Source organism: Hordeum vulgare, chromosome 6H, assembly GCF_904849725.1.
Source record: "Hordeum vulgare subsp. vulgare chromosome 6H, MorexV3_pseudomolecules_assembly, whole genome shotgun sequence".
Taxonomy (NCBI): domain Eukaryota; kingdom Viridiplantae; phylum Streptophyta; class Magnoliopsida; order Poales; family Poaceae; genus Hordeum; species Hordeum vulgare.
Genome location: NC_058523.1, coordinates 241781650 through 241805504, shown reverse-complemented (window position 1 = coordinate 241805504; position 23855 = coordinate 241781650).

The following is a 23855-nucleotide window of genomic DNA, read 5'->3' as shown; positions in this document are numbered from 1 at the left end:
ATAGTGGTTGATGTGTGGAGTAATAGTAGTAGATGCAGAAAGTATCGGTCTACTTGTCTCGGACATGATGCCTATATGTATGATCATTGCCTTAGATATCGTCATGACTTTGCGCGATTCTATCAATTGCTCGACAGTAATTCGTTCACCCACCATAATACTTGCTATCATGAGAGAAGCCTCTAGTGAACACTATGGCCCCCGGCTCTAATTCACATCCTATATTCAGATCTATAAAATTACTTTGCTGCACTTTTCACCTTCAGATCTCACCTTGCAAATAATCTTAAAGGGATTGACAACCCCTTTTTTGTGTTGGGTGCAAGTTTGTTTGTTTTTGCGCAGGTACATTGGTGCCTCATCTTGATACTCCTACTGGATTGATACCTTGGTTCTCAAACTGAGGGAAATACTTATCACTACTTTGTTGCATCACCCTTTCCTCTTCAAGGGAAAAACCAACGCTAGCTCAAGAAGTAACAGTCCACCATACCTACCTATATGCGATACTTATGTGTCGTCCTAAGTAAATTTGCATGTGCCATATTCTTAATTTTCAATTAAATATTTTGTTTAGTATGCCCGAGTCGCTCATGTAGCGACCAGGGGCTATCAGTATCTTCCATGGTATGTAGGTTATTCTCAAGATATGTGTTGATTCACTATCATTCACGAGAAAGTGGTTGGTAACCGGGATGCCCAGCTCCATGCTCAAAGCCAAATCAAATTTAATGAAACAGAAGTCCCTCAAGATTGTTGTTTGTACGGACGTTACCCGTGGATTCGGCCCGCCGTGGAGTGTGATTGATTGGTGGAGGAAAGTAAAAAAATTACTATTATGTTTGGGAACCGCCTATAATGTATTTAGCATGGAAGATATTGAGATATCATAGTTTTTACGTTGACAATGAAAGCATATTGTCGTGGTTTTGTCACGGCAGATCTCCTGGCGAGAGAACTTTAGGTGTGAGGCCATCGCAACCATGTGGCGGCTTGAAGGGGTTGGTCGGAATCGAGAGACGCGGGGTTATCCAGGTTCGGACCCTCCGATTGTGGTAAAAGCCTACGTCATGCTTGTGTTTCATTGATGAAGATGATGATCTCGATTACAAGGGTGCAGACTCGGCACCTCTAATCTCATGGGTGTTTAATTTGTCTATCTCATGATTTGTCTTGTCTAGTCTATTGAGACCTCTAAAAAACCTAACCCTCTTGGGGTGTCTCGCCCCTCCTTATATAAGCTGAAGGGGCGAGTTACATATAGAGTCCAAGCCGGATTTAAGCTTAGCATATTATGACTCTCCATCACGGGATTCTATTCATGGGCTTCTGAGTCCGGGCGACTTACGAACGGATTGCTAAGTCCCGGGCGACTTACAAACGGATTGTTGAGTCTCGGGCTACTTACAAACGGATTGCTGAGTCCCGGGTGACTTGCGAACAGATTGTTGAGTCCCCGGGCGGCTTACGACCTGGCTGCTTACAACCGGGTTGCTTACGACCGGGCTACTTACAACCGGGCTGCTTACAATCGGGCTGCTTACAAACAGATTGTTGAGTCCCGGGCTACTTACAAATAGATTGTTGTGAACCGTCTGCCGGGTCATACCGCGGGGTATATCCCCGACACATACCACCCAAAATTTTGATTTATCTCTGTTTTAAAACTCAAGCTCCCTCACCTCTCCAAATCAATGCTTCCCACTGTGGAGGGCCTATCTATTTTACTTTACTGTTGAGTCTTCCTCTTCTTATAAAAAGCACCGACTATAGAGAGCATAATTGTCATTCTGAGTGTAACGTGCATTGTCCCAAAGTACCACATTGTCTTGTGTATGATTGTGATATCACTTATTCTGAAATATTTATTTCTAGTCTCCTTTAAGACTCTGAAGGAGCGTCTGCATTTATGTTTTGCTTCACTCATGGGGGCTTGCGAGATACCACTCTAGTATGTCCAAGTCATGTGCATTGTGATCTCGTTATGATTTTCAGTTACATATTATTCATTCTTGGTTGTTTGAAACTCTTCACATGATCGAAGGATTGCTTCGTGCATTATATTTGTAGCATTACTTCAATACTTGTTGGACTTTTTTGCAGTGCATGCTTATATACATCTCATGAAGCAAAAGAGTTTGTCAATGTTTTCTTTGTCGCGTTCAGTTTGTTGAATTGAATTTCTTGAGGAGTTGATACGTTTCAAATGTATCGACTTTTCCAAACACTTTTGCTATTGTTTTGGCCTCATTCTTGCATTATTTGAATGAAACTAACACGGATTGACGTTGTTTTCAGTAGAGCTGCTTGTATGGTTTTCTTGTGCACATGAAAATAGATATTTAGACGTCCCGGAAAATTCCCATAAAAATAGAGAAAATCCATGCACCGGGAGGAACCATGGGCCAGAAGATGGAACAGAGGGGAGCCAGAGGGCGCCCAGTCGACCTGTGGGTGCGTCCTGCCCCCTAGCCACGCCGGGAGGACGCCTGGGTGAGGTCCACCCCCTCTGGTGCCCTACTTTGTCTCCTATTTTTACCCGTGACGCAAAAATCCCAGAACAGAAGTCGTTTTGCAAGTTCTTGATGCGGAGCCGCCGTCGCCCTAGGTTCTTCTTCGGGGGAGCTAATCTGGAGGCTGCTTTGGCCTCCGGAGAGGGGAAAACGTCGCCATCATCATCACCATCACCACTCCATCATCCTCCCATGGCTTCTCCCATCATGTGTGAGTAATTCCCTGTTGTAGGTGAAGGGGATGGGAGAGATTGGATGAGTTAGATCATTTAATAGTTTGTCAAATTGTTGGTGGCATGTTGCCTATCCTCTACTATGGTGTTTATCATATTTGTTACTACTTGTTACTCTTAATGCTTGTCACTTTGGGCCCGAGTGCCATGATTTCAGATCTGAATACCTTATGTTTTCATGAATATATTTGTGTTCTAGATCCAATCTATGAGTAGTATGCACCTATTATAGTCTGGAACCAGCGATCCCAATGGTGACGGCTTGGGACACCAAAGGGGATAGACTATAGTTTGAGGATTCCATGTATCCATTGATTGTTAATGCTTTGTTCCGGTGCTCTTTACAGGAGCACCTTAATCTCCATGAGTTCCTTTTGGCCCTGTTCATAGCGGGATGGTAGGACAACAGATGTTGTGCAGGTTCTTATTGCAAGCACGCAGGACTACCTTGGGATACATGCCTAATGTTTGATATATGCCTAGATGATCATTACTTTTTTATGTGCCTTGCCCCAAGTAAAATACATGATATCTCTCATACATGACCAACCATCCATCTCCCTAGCCTAAAGTGTTTCAATACTACTAGTTACAAGTTGCTTTACTTTCGCCGTTTTACTTTCGTTGCTTTGCCACTATTATTCCCGTTGCCACCATCACTTCCATATCACCGTTGCTACTAATATTTCGTTGCCAAGCAAGTATATTTCAGGTGCGGTTGAATTGACAACTCAACTGTTAAAGCTTATAAATATTCTTTGGCTCCCCTTGTGTCGAATCAATAAATTGGGTTAACTTACCCACGAAGACTGTAGCGATCCCCTACACTTGTGGGTTATCACCGCCTAGATATACCGATCCACCATGGCGTCCACGTGTGGGCGCACTTCGTCCCGGAGAAGGCGTCGGGGCTCACCAGGCATCGGCTCGACGACGCACTGGAGATCGAGCTCTGGGAAAAGGCAGCGCAGGTTGGAGAAGACAAGCGTCAAGGCAAGGCCGAGAAGCTCGCACGCGTCGGACGCGCTCTCCTTCTCCACCTGGGAGACGCCGGCCTCCAGAGCCTCAACCACCTTCTCGAAGAAGGCGCGGTAGCCCCCGTCGCTCCTCACGTTTGGCAGCGCCGGGGCTTCCCCGCGAATCGGTGCGTCGCATCAGCCGCCCGGCCGGCGATGCCCGCGAACTGCTTGGCCCGCTGGGATGTCATCATCCGGGCGAACGACGCCTCGTCCTTGGAGGCCAAGACGACATCGGTCGCCTCCTGAACCTACTTCTGCAGCGACGTCAGCTCGGCCTTGGCCTCCGCCTCTCCATCGCGGGCGGCCTGGAGGGCGACCTCAACACTCGCGAGCTGAGCCCGCAGCCCCTCCACCTCCTCCTGAAGCTCGCCTAGCCTAGGCTTCTTGGCTGAGGGAGCTCTAGAGTAAATGAAAGATCAACCAACAAACAGCAGATGAGGCGACAAGGAAAGGAGATACACACGAGGGACTTACTCGACGCTTAGGGGCCAATGGTGGTAGACGCGCGACAACTCGGAGGGCCACCACCACTGCCCCCGGGGACGGACGAAGGCGCGGAAGGTGTCGCGTGCTTCCCCCGGCTAAGATCACCTCCGGGAGACGCCATGAGGACAAGGAATGAAGGTAAGAATGGGTTTTTTCGCGTCCAAGTAGAGGAAGCAGAGAAGGAGCTCAAGGTTGCGGTGCCTCCCCCTTGACGGGGGCGAGGCAGATTTATATGTGAACCACGGCCACCAACCGTTGTGGGGGCGTGAGCGTCGCGCGCCCCACGAGGGTCACGAGGTGGGCCGACTGGAGTGTTGCCCCTCACGTCTCTTCACCTGTCCACCGAGCGGTCACATCCGCAAAGGGCCGTTGGGTGTGGTCAGGCTGCACATACGCCATTCAATGAGAATAATGATGGCCTGCACGGTTCTTGGAGATCGTGCCATCGTGGCCTGGCGCACCCCGAACTCCTCGAGGAGCGAGAGCGTCACCACATGGCTGCTGAACACGTGTGCCGCCTGGCCCGCAGGCAACTAGGGCCCGCGACGCTTCTGGTCGCCCTCAAGGCTTCACCGAGAAGCCAACCCAGGCTCGCCTTGGGCTTGGGGGCTACTGTCGGTGTTCTGTGAATGGGGGTACCCAGACCTGCTTGCCTACGGCCCAGTGCTAGCCCACTTCATTAAGCAAACCTACAGGCCACACATCACTCAAGGCAAGGCCCTCATGAGGGGCCAAGCCTCACGAGGAGGAATGGCATCGAGACCCGCAGTGGTCCTCCTTAGGACCCCTCCGGAGTGGTGGATATTCCAAGGCAAGGCCCAGCCTCAGGAGTCAAGGATGACACAGAAGAAGGACACGCGAGCAGCGAACAGCAGGACGGTGCAGTTTCCCCTTTGGTGCAAAGGGGGCAAGGACGAACGCAGGTTCCCAAGGCATCTTCTAAAGGTTTCCATTCTCGTGCGACAAGACCATGGCCGCCCGCCGGCAGGACGGACGTCATCCCTGAACCAGCCCCTATAGTGATGGCAGCTACTTTGCAGGCGAAGAACACTTTTGGACACGGGAAGCATGTTCCCCTGTCCCCCTTCAAAATTGGTCGTTGTGGGATCCCTTCCCGCTGAAACGGTAAGGGAAGAGGAACGGAGATGCCACTATAAATAGAGGATAGGTTGCTTCGTAGAGGGGGAGCCTGAACCATTCATTCACCCATCTTCACACCACTAAGGCCACCTAACCTTAGGAGGCCGAAGAACACTGTACTAGTTCATCCATCAGCCCCCATGAGAGGAAATCCACCAAAGCATGAGTAGGGTTTTACGCTTCGCAACGGCCCGAACCTGGGTAAACTCTTGTATTCTGTCTTTCCCTCACCATCGAGTGAGTTCTTCACCGTTCCCATCGAGTAGCGTGCTAGGCGAGGTTAGGCCTTGAGATATCTCCGTACACGCCCCTGAGTTCGAATATTTAGGGTTTTGCGGAGCCCGAATTCCGACACTACTTTCCTCTCACTTACTTCTTTCGAGAGAAACTCTTTCTCTAGAAAGGATCCATTCTTGACAACAAATATTTTGCCTTCGGATCTAATATACAAGGTATGCCCAATAGTTTCCTTAGGGTATCCTATGAAGATGCATTTTTTCGCTTTGGGTTCGAGCTTCTCAGGTTGAAGTTTCTTCACATAAGCATCGCAACCCCAAACTTTCAGAAATGACGGCTTAGGTTTCTTTCCAAACCATAATTCATACGGTGTCATCTCAACGGATTTAGACAGTTCCCTATTTAAAGTGAATGGGGCAGTTTACAATGCATATCCCCAAAATGATAGCAGTAAATCGGTAAGAGACATCATAGATTGCACCATATCCAATAGAGTGTGATTACGACGTTCGGACACACCATTACGCAGAGGTGTGTCAGGCGGCATGAGTTGTGAAACAATTCCACATTTTCTTAAGTGCGTGCCAAACTCGTGACTCAAATATTCTCCTCCATGATCAGATTGTAGGAACTTTATTTTCTTGTCACGTGGATTCTCTACCTCACTCTGAAATTCCTTGAACCTTTCAAAGGTTTCAGACTTGTGTTTCATTAAGTAGACATACCCGTATCTGCTTAAGTCATCAGTGAGGGTGAGAACATAATGATGCCACCGCGAGCCTCAACGCTCATTGGACCGCATACATCGGTATGTATTATTTCCAACAAGTTGGTTTCTCGCTCCATTGTTCTGGAGAACGGAGTCTTGGTCATCTTGCCCATGAGGTACGGTTCGCATGTGTCAAATGATTCAAAATAAAGAGACTCCAAAAGTCCATCTGTATGGAGTTTCTTCATGCGTTTGACACTGATATGACCAAGGCGGCAGTGCCACAAGTATGTGGGACCATCATTATCAACCTTACATCTTTTGTTACTCACACTATGAACATGTGTAACATCAAGTTCGAGATTCATCAAGAATAAACCATTGACCAGCAGAGCATGACCATAAAACATATCACTCGTATAAATAGAACAACCATTATTCTCATATTTAAATGAGTAGCCATCTTGCATCAAAAGAGATCCCAATACAATGTTCTTGCTCAAAGTTGGTACTAAATAACAATTATTAAGGTTTAAAACTAATCCCGAAGGTAGATGTAGAGGCAGCATTCCGACGGCGATCACATCGACCTTGGAACCATTCCCGATGCGCATCGTCACCTCGTCCTTTGCCAGCCTTCGCTTATTCTGTAGTTTCTGTTTTCAATTACAAATGTGAGAAACGGAACCGGTATCAAATACCCAGGAGCTACTACGAGCGTTGGTAAGGTACACATCAATAACATGTATATCATATATACCTTTGACGTTGTCGGCCTTCTTATCCGCTAAGTACTTGGGACAGTTCCGCTTCTAGTGACGGGTTCCCTTGCAGTAATAGCACTCAGTCTGAGGCTTGGGTCCTTTCTTTGGCTTCTTACCGGCAACTAGTTTACCGGGCGCGGGAACTGCTTTGTCGTCCTTCTAGAAGTTCTTTTTACCCTTGCCTTTCTTGAAACTGGTGGTCTTATTCACCATCAACACTTGATGTTCTTTCTTGATTTCCACCTCCGCTGATTTCAGTATTGAATACAACTCGGGAATGGTCTTCTCCATCCCTTGCATGTTGTAATTCATCACAAAGCCCTTATAGCTAGGTGGAAGCGACTGGAGGATTCTTTCAATAACCGCGTCATCCGAAAGTTCAACTCCTAGCTGAGACAAGCGGTTGTGCAACCCAGACATTCTGAGTATGTGCTCGCTGACAATCCCATTCTCCTCCATCTTACAACTGAAGAACTTGTCAGAGACTTCATATCTCTCGTCCCGGGAATGAGCCTGGAAAACCAGTTTCAGTTCTTGGCACATCTCATATGCTCCATGTTGCTCAAAACGCCTTTGAAGGCTTGGTTCTAAACTGTAAAGCATGCCGCACTGAACCAGGGAGTAATCATCACTAAGCGACTGCCACGCATTCAAAACATCTTGGGCTGCCACGGGAACGGGAGCGTCACCCAGCAGCGCATCAAGGACATATGCCTTTTTGGAGGCCATGAGGATGAGCTTTAAATTACGAGCCCAGTCCGCATAGTTGCTACCATCGTCTTTCGACTTGGTTTTCTCTAGGAACGCGTTGAAACTGAGGTTGACATGAGAGTTGGCCATTGGATCTACAATATTGTAAAGAAATTTTTAGACTAAGTTCATGCTAATTAAGTTCATCTAATCAAATTATACAATGAACTCGCACTTAGATTGACATCCCTCCAGTCATCTAAGTGATACATGATCCATGTCGACTAGCTCGTGTCCGATCATCACGTGAGACGGATTAGTCATCAATGGTGAACATCTCCATGCTGATCGTATCATCCATACAACTCATGTTCGACCTTTCGGTCTCTCGTATTCCGAGGCCATGTCTGTACATGCTAGGCTCGTCGAGTCAACCAAAGTGTTTTTGCGTGTGTAAATCTAGCTTACACATGTTGTATGCGAACGTTAGAATCTATCACACCTGATCATCACTTGGTGCTTCGAGACAACAATCTTTCGCAACGGTGCACACTTAGGGGAATAATTATCTTGAAATTTAATGAGGGATCATCTTATATTTGCTACCGTTGTTCTAAGCAATAAGATGAAAAACATGAAAAACATCTCATGCAAATCATATAGTGACATGATATGGCCATTATCATCTTGCGCCTTTGATCTCCATCTTCGCGCGCAGCATGATCACCACCGTCACCGGCATGACACCATGATCTTCTCGTAATGATCTCCATCATTGTGTCTTCGTGAAGTCGTCTCGCCAACTATTACTTCTACTACTATGGCTAATGGTTAGCAATAAAGTAAAGTAATCACATGGCGTTGCATCTCATACAATAAATTAAGACAACTCCTATGGCTCATGTCGGTTGTCATATTCATCGACATGAAAGTCGTGAATCCTATTACAAGAACATGATCAAACTCATACATCACATATATAACATCATATCCTTTTGGCCATATCACATCACATAGCATACCCTGCAAAAACAAATTAGACATTCTCTAATTGTTGTTGCAAGTTTTACGTGGCTGATTTGGGTTTCTAGCAAGAACGCTTCTTACCTACGTGACAACCACAACGTTGATATGCCAATGCTATTTACCCTTCATAAGGACCCTTTTCATCGAATCCAATTCGACTAAAGTGGGAGAGATAAACACCCCCTAGCCACCTTATGCAACAAGTGCATGTCAGGCGGTGGAACCAGTCTCACGTAAGTGTACGTGTAAAGTCGGTCTGGGTCGCTTCATCCCACAATATCGCCGAAAAAAGATTGGACTAGTAACGGCAAGCAATTTGACAAAACCATCGCCCACAACTTTTGTGTTCAACTCGTGCATAAAATCTACGCATAGACCTAGCTCGGATGCCACTGTTGGGGATCGTAGTAATAATTCAAATAATTCCTATGTCACACCAAGATCATCCAGGAGATGCTAGCAACGATCAAGGGGTAGAGCATCTTCATACCTTTGAAGATCGCTAAGCGGAAGCGTTACTATGAACGTGGTTGATGGATTCGTACTCGTAGCAATTCAGATCGCGGAAGATTCCGATCTAAGCATCAAATAACGGTGCCTCCGTGTTCAACAAGCGTGCAGCCCGGTGATGTATCCTTCACCTTGATCCAGCAAGGAGATAGCAGAAGTTGAGGAAGAACTCTGGCAGCACGATGACGTGGTGGCGATGGAGTATGTGGCTCTCCGGCAGGGCTTCACCAAGCACCGCGGAGGAGGAGAAGAGGGAGAGGTAGGGCTGCGCCAAGGGTAGGTGTTCAAGGTATGTGCAGCCCTCCCAAAACCCTCTCTATTTGTAGGAGGGAGGGAGAGGGAGCCAGCCACCCTAGGGATTCCCTAGGTGGTGCGGCGGCAGCCCTAGAGGAGGAGGAGGGGCAGCGCCCTAGGGGGTGGCTTGCCACCCAAGGAAGCCCCCCCCCCCACGCCTAGGGTTTGCCCTCCCGTGCACCTTGGGCCTCCTCCTTGGCTCCCACCAGTTCCCTTCTCCTTTCAGCCCATGTAGCCCTTCGGGACAGGTGGACCTTCCCGGTGGACCCCGGGTACCCTTTCGGTGGTCCCGTTACAATACCGATAAACCCCGAAACCTTTCTGGTGACCAAAACTGGGCTTCCCATATATAAATCTTTACCTCCGGACAATTCTGGAACTCCTCGTGACGTTCGGGATCTCATCTGGGACTCCGAACAACCTTCGGTAACCACATATATGATTCCCATAACAACTCTAGCATCACCGAACCTTAAGTGTGTAGACCCTACGGGTTCGGGAACCATGCAGACATGACCGAGACACCTCTCCGGTCAATGACCAACAGTGGTATCTGGATACCCATGTTGGCTCCCACATGTTGCACGATGATCTCATCGGATGAACCACGATGTCGAGGATTCACTCAATCCCATATGCAATTCCCTTTGTCTACCGGTATGATACTTGCCCGAGATTCGATCGTCGGTATCCCTATACCTTGTTCAATCTCGTTACCAAAAGTCTCTTTACTCGTTCCATAACACATCGTCCCGTGGATAACTCCTTAGTCACATTGAGCTCATTATGATGATGCACTATCGAGTGGGCCCAGAGATACCTCTCCGTCACACGGAGCGACAAATCCTAGTCTCGATTCGTACCAACCCAACAGGCACTTTCAGAGATACCTGTAGTGCACTTTATAATCACCGAGTTACGGTGTGACGTTTGATACACCCAAAGCACTCCTACGGTATCCGGGAGTTGCACAATCTCATGGTGTAAGGAAATGATACTTGGCATTATAAAATCTCTAAAAGGCGAACTACACGATCTTGTGCTATGCTTAGGATTGGGTCTTGTCCATCACATCATTCTCCTAATGGTGTGATCCCGTTATCAATGACATCCAATGTCCATGATCAGGAAACCATGACCATCTATTGATCAATGAGCTAGCCAACTAGAGGCTCACTAGGGACATGTTGTGGTCTATGTATTCACACATGTATTACGATTTCTGGTTAATACAATTATAGCATGAATAATAGACAATTATCATGAACAAGGAAATATAATAATAACCACTTTATTATTGCCTCTAGGGCATATTTCCAACAGATCATTCTACCACGCTTCACTTGGAAAAATTCCAAATGACTGCCCCACTATATGAATCTGGTTTACTACTCCCAGTTATCCGGATTAGTGTCAAAGCTTGCATCAATGTAACCCTTTACGACGAACTCTTTTATCACCTCCATAATCAAGAAAAATTCTTAGTCCACTTGTTACTAAGGATAACTTTGACCGTTGTCCAGTGACCCATTCCTCGATCACTCTTGTACCCCTTGACTGACTCATGGCAAAGCACACATCAGGTGCGGTACACAACATGGCATACCATAGAGCATATGGCTAAGGCATAGGGAACCACCTTCGTCCTTTCTCTTTCTTCTGTCGTGGTCGAGCTTTGAGTCTTACTCAAATTCACACCTTACAATACAGTCAAGAACTCCTTCTTTGACTGATCCATTTTGAACTCCTTCAAAATCTTGTCAAGATATGTGTTCATTGAAAGTTTTATCAATCGTCTTGATCTACCTCCATAGATCTTTATGCTCAATGTTCAAGTAGGCTTAATTCAGGTTTTCCTTTGAAAAACACCTTTCAAACAACCATATATGCTTTCCAGAAATTCTACAACATTTCCGGTCAATAATATGTCAACCACATATACTCATCAGAAATTCCATAGTGCTCCCACTCACTTTCTTGGAAATACAAGTTTCTCATAAACCTTGTATAAACCCAAAAGCTTTGATCATCTCATCAAAGCGTATATTCCAACTCCGAGATGCTTGCTCCAGTCCATCAAAGGATCGCTGAAGATTGCATACTTGTTAGCAACCTTAGGATCGACAAAACCTTCCGGTTATATCACATACAAACTTTCCTCAAGGAAACCATCGAGGAAATAATGTTTTAACATCCTATCTGCAAGATTTCATAATAAATAATGCAGCAACTGCTAACATCATTCCAACAAACTTTAGTATCGCTACGGGTGAGGAAGTCTCATCGTAGTCAACTCCTAGAACTTTTCAGAAACATCTTTGTGATAAGTCGAGCTTTCTTAATGGTGACATTTACCATCATCGTTCGTCTTTATTTTAAAGATCCACTTCTACTTAATTGCCTTACGACCATCAAGTAGTTCTTCCAAAGTCTACACTTTATTTTCATACATGGATCCTTGTAGTGCCCCAAGTGTAAAGCTTTCCCTTTTTGTAACCTTCCATGTGGGACCACCTTGAAATTGTCATGAGAGCTATCTATGCATGTATGATTTCATGTGTCACCTTGTATTTTCTTCTTTTGCATGCATGCATCCATGCCATACCATTCTTACCATGCCTTGTTTTGCTTGCATCTATACCTTGCCATGTCTTAGTGTGGAGACTTGTGATTTCATGTGATGATGTTGTGTGGAGTGTAGGAGTGGTTGCTATGTATTTCAAAGCTTGTTGCAATTCAAACCCTTCTCTCTTTTATTCCACAAGTGCAATTTCAACTTGCTCCTAACCTGGATTTAAAATGTTCAGGGTTTAGGAGATATTGTGGGCATAATAGTGTGCTAGATTGGTGAATTGTTTTGGGTGCTAAAGGTGCATGAATAAACAAAAAACAGCCACTAATATGTTGTTTTGTATTTATTTTATATGCCCAAAAACTCCTTTTAGTAATTTTATTTATTTATCTTACTATTTATCAGGCCCAGAGTCATTTTCCTTTTGTTTTTATCTGCCTTGGTTTAACCTGTGGCCTATTTATTTCTCTGTGTTTAGTTAAATAGGAATATAGCAGGGAGAGGCCTTTTTCACTATGTAACGCTCTCGTGGGCTCCCTCCCACCAGAGAGGCCCTACTCCTCTCGTTAGCGAGGCGGTAGCCAGTCGCGCGTTCCTCTTCCTCCTCGGGTCAACGTCATGGTGTACGACGTCATCTCCTCCTCCTGATCCTCCTTCCTATCGATCTAATGGCCAAGGTCCTCCCCCGAGGCGCTATAAAGCCGCACGTCGTCCTCCTCCCTCCTAGGTTTCCCTCTCCTCCACCAGTGCGCCGCCACCTTCTCTCTTCTTCTTCCTCCCCCCCCCCTCTGCTAAGTCCTGTAGCTAACCAGAGAAGCCCTCCGCCGTCGATCGTCGTGCTCCCGTAGCCCTCCGGTGCCGCAACCATGTCCAGGAGCATGGGGGACTCCCCCGCGCTCTATTTTTGCCCTCGATGAGGTCGAGGAGCCTCCTCACCGACGGCAGGGACGTCGTCTCCGCCGCGGACCCGAAGTTCCCCCTCGTATGCTTCGTTCTGCTTCAAGGATCGTCTGCATCGCCGGCCTCCTTCCTCTCCGTCGCCTCTTCCTCCGTAGGGTCCTCTCCTTCCTTCCCCAAGGTGAGGAACCTTCCCCCCTTCCTCCTTCCTCCATAGATCGACCGGATCCATGGTAGAGCTCGCTGGTTTCCTCTCTGTTGTAGTTCGTCACAGCCGTAGTATGTGTAGGCGTGGTGCGGTGTGGTGCGCTAGAGGTGTTGAGCAGCTTTAGTTCTACCCCCTCGTAGGAGTGGTGTGGATGTGCAGTCGTACCCCTCCGACATGCAGAAGCAGTGGATGTGACGACCTCCCTGTCGCCATGTCCTCTGTCGAAGCAGAGCAGCAGCTCGATGGTTATGTGTGTGTGCTTCGCTGTCAGGAGAGGTTCGTGGTAGTGAGTAGCAGTAGCAGGGGCTCTGTTCCTTTGTATGCATCGTCGCGTAGTGGTGGTTCTCCCTGTAGACGTTGCAGCAGCAGCAGATCACTCCGGCAGCCTTCCTGTTGCCGGCGTGCACAGCACTGGATCGGATGTTGTGATAGCTTAGCTGGTTAGATCCCCCCTTACTAGCAGTAGCCGAACCGTAGCCTAGTGGTAGCAGCATGTTATTGCCTGATGAGAGGGCGTGGGTTCGATCCCCCCTTGGCCTCTTTTATTTTTCGTTTATTTTGTACAGTAGCCAACAGAGACATGTTACTGTGTAAAACTACTCTTCACTGTCGATAAGATGCCAGTGGTGTAGTGGTGTGGCTCTGTTGCAGTTGTGTAGTGGGTTCTGGGTTCGAACCCTAGGTACTCCTGTTGTATTTTTGTCATTTCTTTTTATTTCAATTTCTTTTGCTTGTCCTACCATATTTGTGCCTAACCCATAGGCATAGAAGTGGACCATTTTGTTTTCTTCTCCTGTTATGCATAGATAGAGGCAGGATCTTTGGTTGTGTGTGTGTGTGTGCACACACTAGTGATAGTGCAAGTGATGTGTGTATGTGTGTATGTAGCTTAAGTGATAAGTGGCTCATGTGATCTTTCTAGTGTGTGTGGGTGTGTAGTTCTTGCATAGTATGTGCATTGTGGAGTAGGTGAGATGTGTGTGTGTTGAGGTGATGTGTGTGTAAGTAGTGCACACATATGTGTACCTAGTAGGAGTGTATGTATGTGATGCTCCATGTTTACTTGCATAGTAGTTTTTCATTCATGTTGTTCTTGGGATTAAGTGCTTGTGATGAGGTTGTTGTGATGATATGTGTGTGGTGAAAACAGCCCATGTGCAACACTTGTGCACCTCCTCATGTTCATATGAGAGAGGGCATGATGTGTGTGTGTGTGGGTGATCTAGTGAAAGTAGTGCTTGTGATGTTGTTGTGCATGACACAAACATGGGTTTCAAACCCTCATGTCACTATTGTCTTTGTGCACATGAGCACAACTATGTAGTAGTTGTTCTAGTGATAGTCACATGATACGTTGCACTTTTCACTATACATGATTTGGAGTAGCTTCTCCTTCTTAATTTGTGGTCACTTGTTCCAAGTAAGTGCCCACATATTATATATAATAATTTTGGGGTAGAATCTCCCAAAGAATCCATTGGTGAACTCAGTTTTTCCATTGGGATAATTTATGGAGATGACATATTTTCATTTTCTTCTATGTTTAGAGCTTGGTTCCATGTGATTTGTTGAGCACAAAGGATTGCTTCTTGGTTGTGCTAGTAGAGGGTGACCCCCTCTACCTCTTGTTGGTTTCATCTCATGATTAGGATTCCATATGTGCAAGTTATTCCCACTCAATGTAGGCATGTGGTTGAAATTCCAAATTAGTGAAAATCAAGTCTGAGAATCTGTTTATATTTTCTTCTCCTGTTGATGAGGTTGTGCAGGTCAATGTGTTGTGATCTAGCCTTAGCTTTAAACTAGAAAGTTGGACCTGATATGTTTGTCTCGCTCTCTGTAAAATTTCATGGCCTTTGGAGTCCTGTAGATATTGTTTTGGCTGCTGTCAAAATGCTTCAGAGCATAGACAGAAAGTGAGAATCTGGAATTTTCACTAACTCCCTGAAAACTGATATTTTTGGGCAAGTTTGCAGCCTTATAACTTTCTGTGTTTAATTCCTTTTTGTGTGATTCTTGATTGTGCTTGTAGTATTCTTGGATAGCTACAGCCACATATATTATTTGTCATATTTGGGTGGCTGTAGGTGCTTTTCATGTAGCTCACAAAGTGTTATGATGCAGTTTATGGCAGATTGTGTAGTTTTGTCATTTTGATATTTGTGAGTGCTTAGTTGATGATGTGGTGTTCTTATTTGATCCACCCCTTCCATGATGGTTTCTTTTATGTCTTGGCAACCTGTAAATACCAGAGTTAAGCGATTTGAGTGTGTGGTGATGATTTTGACACGTAGGGCTTCATATCTTGTTTCGTTGATTCCCGTTGATCCGTAGCTCCGATTGTAATGTTCTTTATATGTTTTTGCATCATTTTCACGAGACGCATCTGATCATGTCATTCTGATGCATGTCAAAAAACCTTAGGATGCAGTTCTGTCCAGGAACATGTATTCACTCTTTATGCTTGTGCTAGTGAAAGAAATAGTGATGCATGCTCATATTCATCTCATGCATCATGTGATTGTTGCATCTTGAGGTGCTGTTGTTCATTGGATGTTATTCTTATGTTGGGTAGCACCGGGATCGGAGAACGAATACACGGATTCAGGAGAGTACGTGCAGGACGAACAAGAACCATTCCAAGCTGAGTATCTCACAGGCAAGATGATATGACCTTGATTCCATCTCTAGACTTGTTATGCTAGATTACTTTTCCTTGTCATATGATCGCTGCCTACCACTGAAATATTTGCCTCTTTTTATGCCATGAACCCAAACATTGATCCCTTCCTAGCAAACTTGAATGGCTAAGTAGGCTTGCTCAGCTGCTAATGTTAGCGTTGCTAGATGCAGGTGATTTGACTCATGTGACAACATGAGCTTGATATCATTATCTTAAATTCTGTTATTTAATTAATGCACCTATATACTTGGTCAATAACGGCAGGCCTAGCCTTTGCCGGGTGTTTTGTTCCGTTATTGCCGCCTTAGTTACCGGCTACCGGTGTTTGATTCCATATTGATCGCTCCTAACACGTTCGGGGTTGTTATGGGGACCCCCTGGATAAATCGCGTAATGTTAAGACTTATCCGGCAGGACCCAACATTGGTGTTAATTTGCTAATCACTTAATAATAATCTGCATAGGGAATAGCTACCCCGAGGAATTTAATCAACAACCCAGGCCATAGCTCCTCATGAGTCTTGGTCCAAACTAGAGTCATGTGCGGGGCCAACCCGGGGCAACTCGGGAGATGTCTATCAGGCTATTGTACGCTGTGCTCATCTGGCGTGTCCTGAGACTGAGATACGCGGCTCTTATAACGGTCGTCGACACGTCGGGAGGTCCTGCTAGTCTTGTCTTACCTTAGCGATATATCTTGCGTATAGGAATCCCGGTGAAGCTTTGGTTCTCCCCAGAGTTGAGGTTTTCCTCTAAGGAATCCGACGAGATCACGAGATTCATGATAGAGGATTACTTTGCGGCATGTGTACGTTTGTGATGGACTAGTTGGAGCACCCCTGCAGGGTTTAATCTTTCGGAAAGCCGTGCCCGCGGTTATGTGGCAACTTGGAATATTTTGTTAACATCCGGTAATAGATAACTTAAACATAAGCTAATAAAATTGCCAACTGTGTGTGTAACCGTGATTGTCCCCTCGAAGATCTATCTTCGATCGGGAACACGGTGGGGTTATGATTGACGTAGGTAGGTGTTCAGGATCACTTAGTGATCAAGTATACTCGACCGCTAGTATAGTCCACCTTCATAAATGTTCTACGTAAGTTAGCCACCATATCAAGCTTAGGATGTTGCAACCTTAAACACTCTACCCTATCCAACCTAATAACTTGACTAGTTCTGGCACCGAGGTCATAGATTGCTGAGTCCCCGTGGTTCACAGATTCCTTCACAACACCAATAGGTTCAGGTACCCTAGAGACAGGTGATCCCGACGGCACGCAGCTGGCGTGGCAGTACGATGAGGAGACTGACCGTCTGTACGTGAACTATCCAGAAGATTGAGGCGTGGTCGTGATCGTGGGCCAGCAGGCAGGGTAGCATAGCCATTTCCCTTGTTTTATAGTCCGTAGCGGAACTACTTTGATTGTATGCGTGATGTACTCTGATATATTTATGAGATGGCAATTGAACCCCTGATTGTCAGTCTGTTATTATTATGTATGTGCTATGATACCTTGTTTGCGAGACGCTTAGATGCGCTCCTTTCCAATTCGGGGCCTCGATCCCCAGATCGGAAAGGACCGCATCTTAGTCGTTACAAGTTGGTAATCAGAGCCTTACGACCATAGGAGCCTTTGTGTGATCGTACTTGGCCGAGTCAAGTCTAGTAAAATGTTTTGAGTCTTAGTTATATCGGAGAGTAGGATTATTTTTTCTCCTCTTCTATGCTCTGGTGAGGTTCCCGACTTAGGAAATCTTTAATTCTACTCCTCTTCTCGCTAAAAAAAATTTAGGATCACGCGGGTATTTGTGAAATCTATATGATTTCGATGTGACGGAGTCATGTCTTGGTGCCTCCTGTCTGCTTTGATTTTCTTCCGGGGAGTTGAGCTCCAGGGGATTTTCGCGCACATCGCCATCATTCAGATTTCTGAGTATCTAAGAACGAGGGGTGTTCGTTATTGCTTCAATACCGGTAGTGGCGAGATAACCCCGATGTCCCCAGTACTAGTGCAGATTGTTCGGGGGTACTACCACACTTGGTATCGTTGTGATCACGAGGATCTGTTGTAGATGAAGGTCTGAGATGCTGGTTGTGTGTTGAAGGATGTGATACAGGTGACGGGTTAGTTTAGGAGTTGTGTGATATACTCCTTGTATCTGTGTACCAGATTGCATGACCAGTTATTTCGGGAATTCATAGGTGGGATTTCAAGTAGTATCTTATAGGACTTTCTTCCTACAGGTGTATGGTCAAGGTTGGGATTCGATGTTCAGTGGGTGCTTTTGTTGACGGCTGTTTTACAACAGTTCTCGTTGTATCTTAAAGAGTCCTTGTAGCTCGCTACGACTCGGGGATACTTCGTATGTCGTGTGCACTGCCTTGCATAGGATGGCTACTGTAAATTCGAGCCCGTGCGATCTTATCCACGAAGATATAGGATGAAATCTCGATCATATGTTTGTTCCGAGCAGTTCTAGCTCATACTTGTTTGCAGTGGTCTTAATTGGAATTTTGTCGTCCGGCACTTTGAGGAAGCATTCTTACTATTTTGTTCGAGTGCAATTGCTTATTCCTGTTCAGATATTCCTGTCTTTTGATTCAGCAATATCTTCAATTTATTCTATGGGCTAATATGATGTCCATCTTCAGGATGGCTCCACCAACTAGTCAGAATCCAGGGCGTGAGGATGTGCCGCCGCCACCTCCTCCTCCGGAGAATCCTCCACCGCCGCTGCCTCCTCCTGCACAGGCCTGGTAAGCGGTGATGGCTGCTACTAATGCAAACACTCATATGCTGCTAAAGTTGCTGCAAGAGAGGGGTAACCAATAGCAAGGCAATTTCCAGCATGGTGGCAATCAGTTTGCCAATCTGAGCCAGTTCCTGTCGAATCAACCAAAGACTTTCACTTCTTGCGACCAGCCATTTGATGCAGAGGACTGGATCCGTGATATGAACAAGCATTTCGAGTGTAGCAATGTGCGTCTGGAGGATTATGTCAAGTTTGCAACGTTCCAGTTGAAGGGGCAGGCTTCTATATGGTGGCAGCAGCTGAAGGACTCCAGAGGCGCTAGGGTGATTTCTTGGGATGAGTTCTGTCGTGACTTCAAGTCCCACTACATCCCTTCCATCTTTGTGGAGGAGTTGCGTGAGAAGTTCAGGTGTTTGAAGCAGGGTGGCAATTCCGTGTACAAGTACAACGTTGAGTTCCACGAGCTGGCCCGTTACGCGCTGCAGGATATCCCGGATCAGAAGAGCAAGATTTATCAGTTCAGAGGTGGCTTGAAAGAAGATTTATAGTTAGCTCTTGCCTTGCACGATCCTGAGGAGTTCGACAAGTTCTACAACCTAGCTCTCAGAGCATAGCAGCCTTGCTCAGGGTGGAGAATTTTAAGAAGCGCTTCAGAGATTCCAGCTCTTCCTCGACTCAGGTGGTTCAGAAGCAACAGAAGTTCTGGGTTTCTCCTCCTCCTCCTCGGCACTCGCAGCAGCTCAAGCACTCCGGTGGTCGTGGTTCTTCCCACCCACCCAACCCTGTCTTCCAACAGAGATACCAGCATCAGAAGCAAGGGCCTCCTCTGACTCGGTACCGGCAGCCAGCAGATGTCACTTGTCACAAGTGTGGGCAGAAGGGTCACTATGCCAACAAGTGTACTTCTCAGCTCCGACTGCCGCCTCCTCCTCCAGGCAAACCTCCAAGCAACGCTCTTGTCAAGTTCAACCCCAGATCAGCTCGAGTCAACATGTTGAATGCAGATGAGGCAGAAAACTCGACAGATGTGATCATGGGTAACCTCCTCGTCAATGATATTCCTGCTAAAGTGTTATTTGATTCTGGTGCATCGCATTGCTTCATCTCCAAGCCTATCATAGCTAAGCATGATATTCCTGTAATTCATTTGGATAGTCCCTTCCGTGTGGTTTCTCTGGGCATGCACATGAGTTCGCACATGAGGGTTTTGGATGCTTCTATCAAGATAGGCAGTTATTCCTTTCTGGCATCTCCTATTGTCTTGGGCAATTCCGACATCGACTTGATTCTTGGTATGGACTGGCTGGCCATGAACAAGGCGTCAATTGATTGTGAAGCCAAAGAAGTGAAGCTTACCCACTCTTCGGAGGATGTGATTATATTCGCGACGCGTGATGATACAATCCGTCTGTTCTCCTTGAATGAAAAGGGTGAGATCAATCCTATTTCGCAAGTCCCAGTGGTGTGCGAATATGAAGATGTGTTTCCTCAAGAGCTGCCAGGCATGCCTCCGCATCGTGAAGTTGAGTTCGTGATTGAGCTAGAGCCAGGCACAGAGCCTGTGTGCAAACGGCCGTACAAGCTGGGTCCAGAAGAATTGAAGGAACTTAAGAGGCAACTCGATGAGCAAGAGCGTTTGGGTTTGATCAGACCGAGCTCGTCTCTGTGGGGCTGTGGTGTTCTGTTTGTCAAGAAGAAGGATGGCACGGACCGGCTATGTGTCGATTACCGTCCATTGAATAAGAAGACAATCAGGAACAAATATCCACTTCCGAACATAACTGAGTTGTTCGAACAGTTGAAAGGTGCTAAGGTCTTCTCTAAGCTTGATCTCAGAATGGGCTATCATCAAATTCGCATTCGCGAGGAAGATATTCCGAAGACTACCTTCAGGACTAGTTTTGGCTCGTATGAGTATACGGTCATGTCTTTTGGTCTGGCAAATGCTCCTCCGACATTCTGTCGATTGATGAACTACATATTCTCTCCGTTCAAGAATGAAATGTCTTGCTCTATCTTGACGACATTCTGGTCTTTTCTGAAACTGAGGAAGAACATGAAGAACATCTCAGATTGGTGCTTGATAAGCTGAGAGAGTACAAGTTGTATGCCAAGTTTTCCAAGTGCGAGTTCTGGCTGAAAGAAGTGGTTTATCTTGGGCACATTATCTCTGCCGAGGGCATTAAAGTTGATCCGTCCAAGGTTCAGGCCATTGTTGAATGGGAGCCTCCGCAGAATGTGAAGCAGCTTTGAAGCTTTCTCGGGCTTGCTAGCTATTGCAGAAGGTTCGTTGAGAACTTCTCCAAGATCGCCAAGCCGCTCTCAACTCTTCTTTAGAAGGGTGTTAAGTATGCTTGGTCTCCAGAGTGTCAGTTGGCCTTCGACACACTCAAAGAGAAGCTTACCTTCCCTCCAGTCTTGGTTCCTCCGGATGATTCCAAGCCTTACCATGTCATCTGCGACGCTTCTCTCCATGGTCTTGGTGCAGTCCTGATGCAAGATAAGAAGGTGGTTGCTTATACCTCTAGGCAGTTGAAGCCAGCGGAGAAGAACTATCTTGTGCATGATCTTGAGCTAGCAGCTGTGGTACACGCTCTGATGACTTGGAGACACCTCTTGTTGGAACGTAAGGTTGAAGTTTTCACCGATCACAAGAGTCTCAAGTAAATCTTCACTCAGCCTAACATGAATCTTCGGCAAACACGTTGGGTGGAAATACTCCAGGATTTTAATCCGAGTGTTGAGTACACGCCAGGCAAAGCTAATGTCGTGGCGGATGCTTTGAGAAGGAAGGCATATTGCAACAGTCTGATTCTGCAACCTCTCCAGCCTGGTCTTTGTGAGTCTTTCAGGAAGCTCAACCTTCAGTTAGTACATCAGGGATTTCTTGCAAACCTTCAGATCTCTCCTACCTTGGTAGATCAGGTCCGAGAAGCACAGCTTCTTGACGCTATGGTGAATAAGGTCAAGATTGGCGTGGGAAAGAGTCTTCCCAAGTATAAGTGCTTCACTGTTGATGCCAGAGACACGTTGTTCTTCGAGGATCGCCTTGTCGTCCCGAAAGGTGAGCTTAGAAAGGTAATCATGGAGGAATCTCATAACTCTCTGCTCTCTATTCATCCTGGAAGCTCCAAAATGTACCACGACTTGAAATAGACCTTCTGGTGGACTCGTATGAAGCGCGAGATTGCTCAGTTCGTAAATGAATGTGATGTATGTCGAAGGGTGAAAGCAGAGCATCTACATCCAGCGGATCTTTTGCATCCATTGCCGATTCCCAAGTGGAAGTTCGATCACATTGAGATGGATTTCTTCACCGGGTTTCCAAAGTCCAAGAAGGGTAATGATGCGATCTTCGTCATCATCGACAAGTTGAGTAAAGTGGCTCATTTTCTTCCAGTCAAGGAGTCCATTTCAGCAGCCCGGCTTGCAGAGTTGTACACCTCTAGGATAGTGTCCTTGCACGGCGTGCCAATGATGATCTCTTCGAATCGCGGAAGTATCTTCACTTCCAAGTTCTTGGACTCCTTTCAGTCTGCTATGGGCACGAAGATCCGCTTCAGCAAAGCGTTCCATCCTCAGACTAGTGGTCAAGTGGAGAGAGTGAATCAAGTTCTGGAGGATATGCTGAGAGCCTGTGTTATCTCTTTTGGCATGAAGTGGGAAGATTGTATGCCTTTTGCGGAGTTCTCGTATAACAACAGTTATCAAGCTAGTTCTAGCAAGGCTCCGTTTGAAATTCTCTATGGCAGGAAGTGTCGTACCCCGCTCAACTGGTCCGAGACAGGCGAGCGTCAGATCCTTGGGAATGATTTGATAGAAGAAGCTGAGGAGATGTGTCGGATCATTCGCGACAACCTCACAGCAGCTCAGTCCCGTCAGAAGAGCTATTATGATAGCAAGCACCGTGACATGTCTTATGAGCTTGATGACTTCGTCTATCTCAAGGTGTCGCCTATGAAGGGTATGCAGCGCTTTGGCATCAAAGGCAAGCTTGCGCCTCGTTTTGTTGGTCCGTTCAGAGTGGTCGGCAAGAGAGGCAACCTTGCATACCAGCTTGAGCTCCCATCAAACTTTGCAAATGTCCATGATGTGTTCCATGTTTCTCAGCTTCGGAGGTGTTTCAAGACCCCCGAGCGCACTGTTCATCTTCAAGACATCGACCTTGAGCCTGACCTTTCTTATCGTCAGCATCCAGTTGCGGTTCTCGAGGCGACTGAGTGCAAGACCCGCAACAAGACCGTCAAATTTCTCAAAGTGCGGTGCTCACACCATTTCGATAAAGATGCTATGTGGGAACGCGAGGACCACCTCCGTTCTGAATTTCCGGAATTCTTTCAGGCGTAGATCTCGGGGCGAGATCTTTTTTGTAGTGTGGGAGAATTTGAAGTGCCCCAAGTGTAAAGCTTTCCCTTTTTGTAACCTTCCATGTGGGACCACCTTGACATTGTCATGAGAGCTATCTATGCATGTATGATTTCATGTGTCACCTTGTATTTTCTTCTTTTGCATGCATGCATCCATGCCATACCATTCTTACCATGCCTTGTTTTGCTTGCATCTATACCTTGCCATGTCTTAGTGTGGAGACTTGTGATTTCATGTGTTGATGCACATGTGATGATGTTGTGTGGAGTGTAGGAGTGGTTGCTATGTATTTCAAAGCTTGTTGCAATTCAAACCCTTCTCTCTTTTATTCCACAAGTGCAATTTCAACTTGCTCCTAACCTGGATTTAAAATGTTCAGGGTTTAGGAGATATTGTGGGCATAATAGTGTGCTAGATTGGTGAATTGTTTTGGGTGCTAAAGGTGCATGAATAAACACAAAACAGCCACTAATATGCTGTTTTGTATTTATTTTATATTCCCAAAAAATCCTTTTAGTAATTTAATTTATTTAGCTTACTATTTATCAGGCCCACAGTCATTTTCCTTTTGTTTTTATCTGCCTTGGTTTAACCTGTGGCCTATTTATTTCTGTGTGTTTAGTTAAATAGGAATATAGCAGGGAGAGGCCTTTTTCGCTATGTAACGCTCTCGTGGGCTCCCTCCCACCAGAGAGGCCCAACTCCTCTCGTTAGCGAGGCGGTAGCCCATCGCGTGTTCCTCTTCCTCC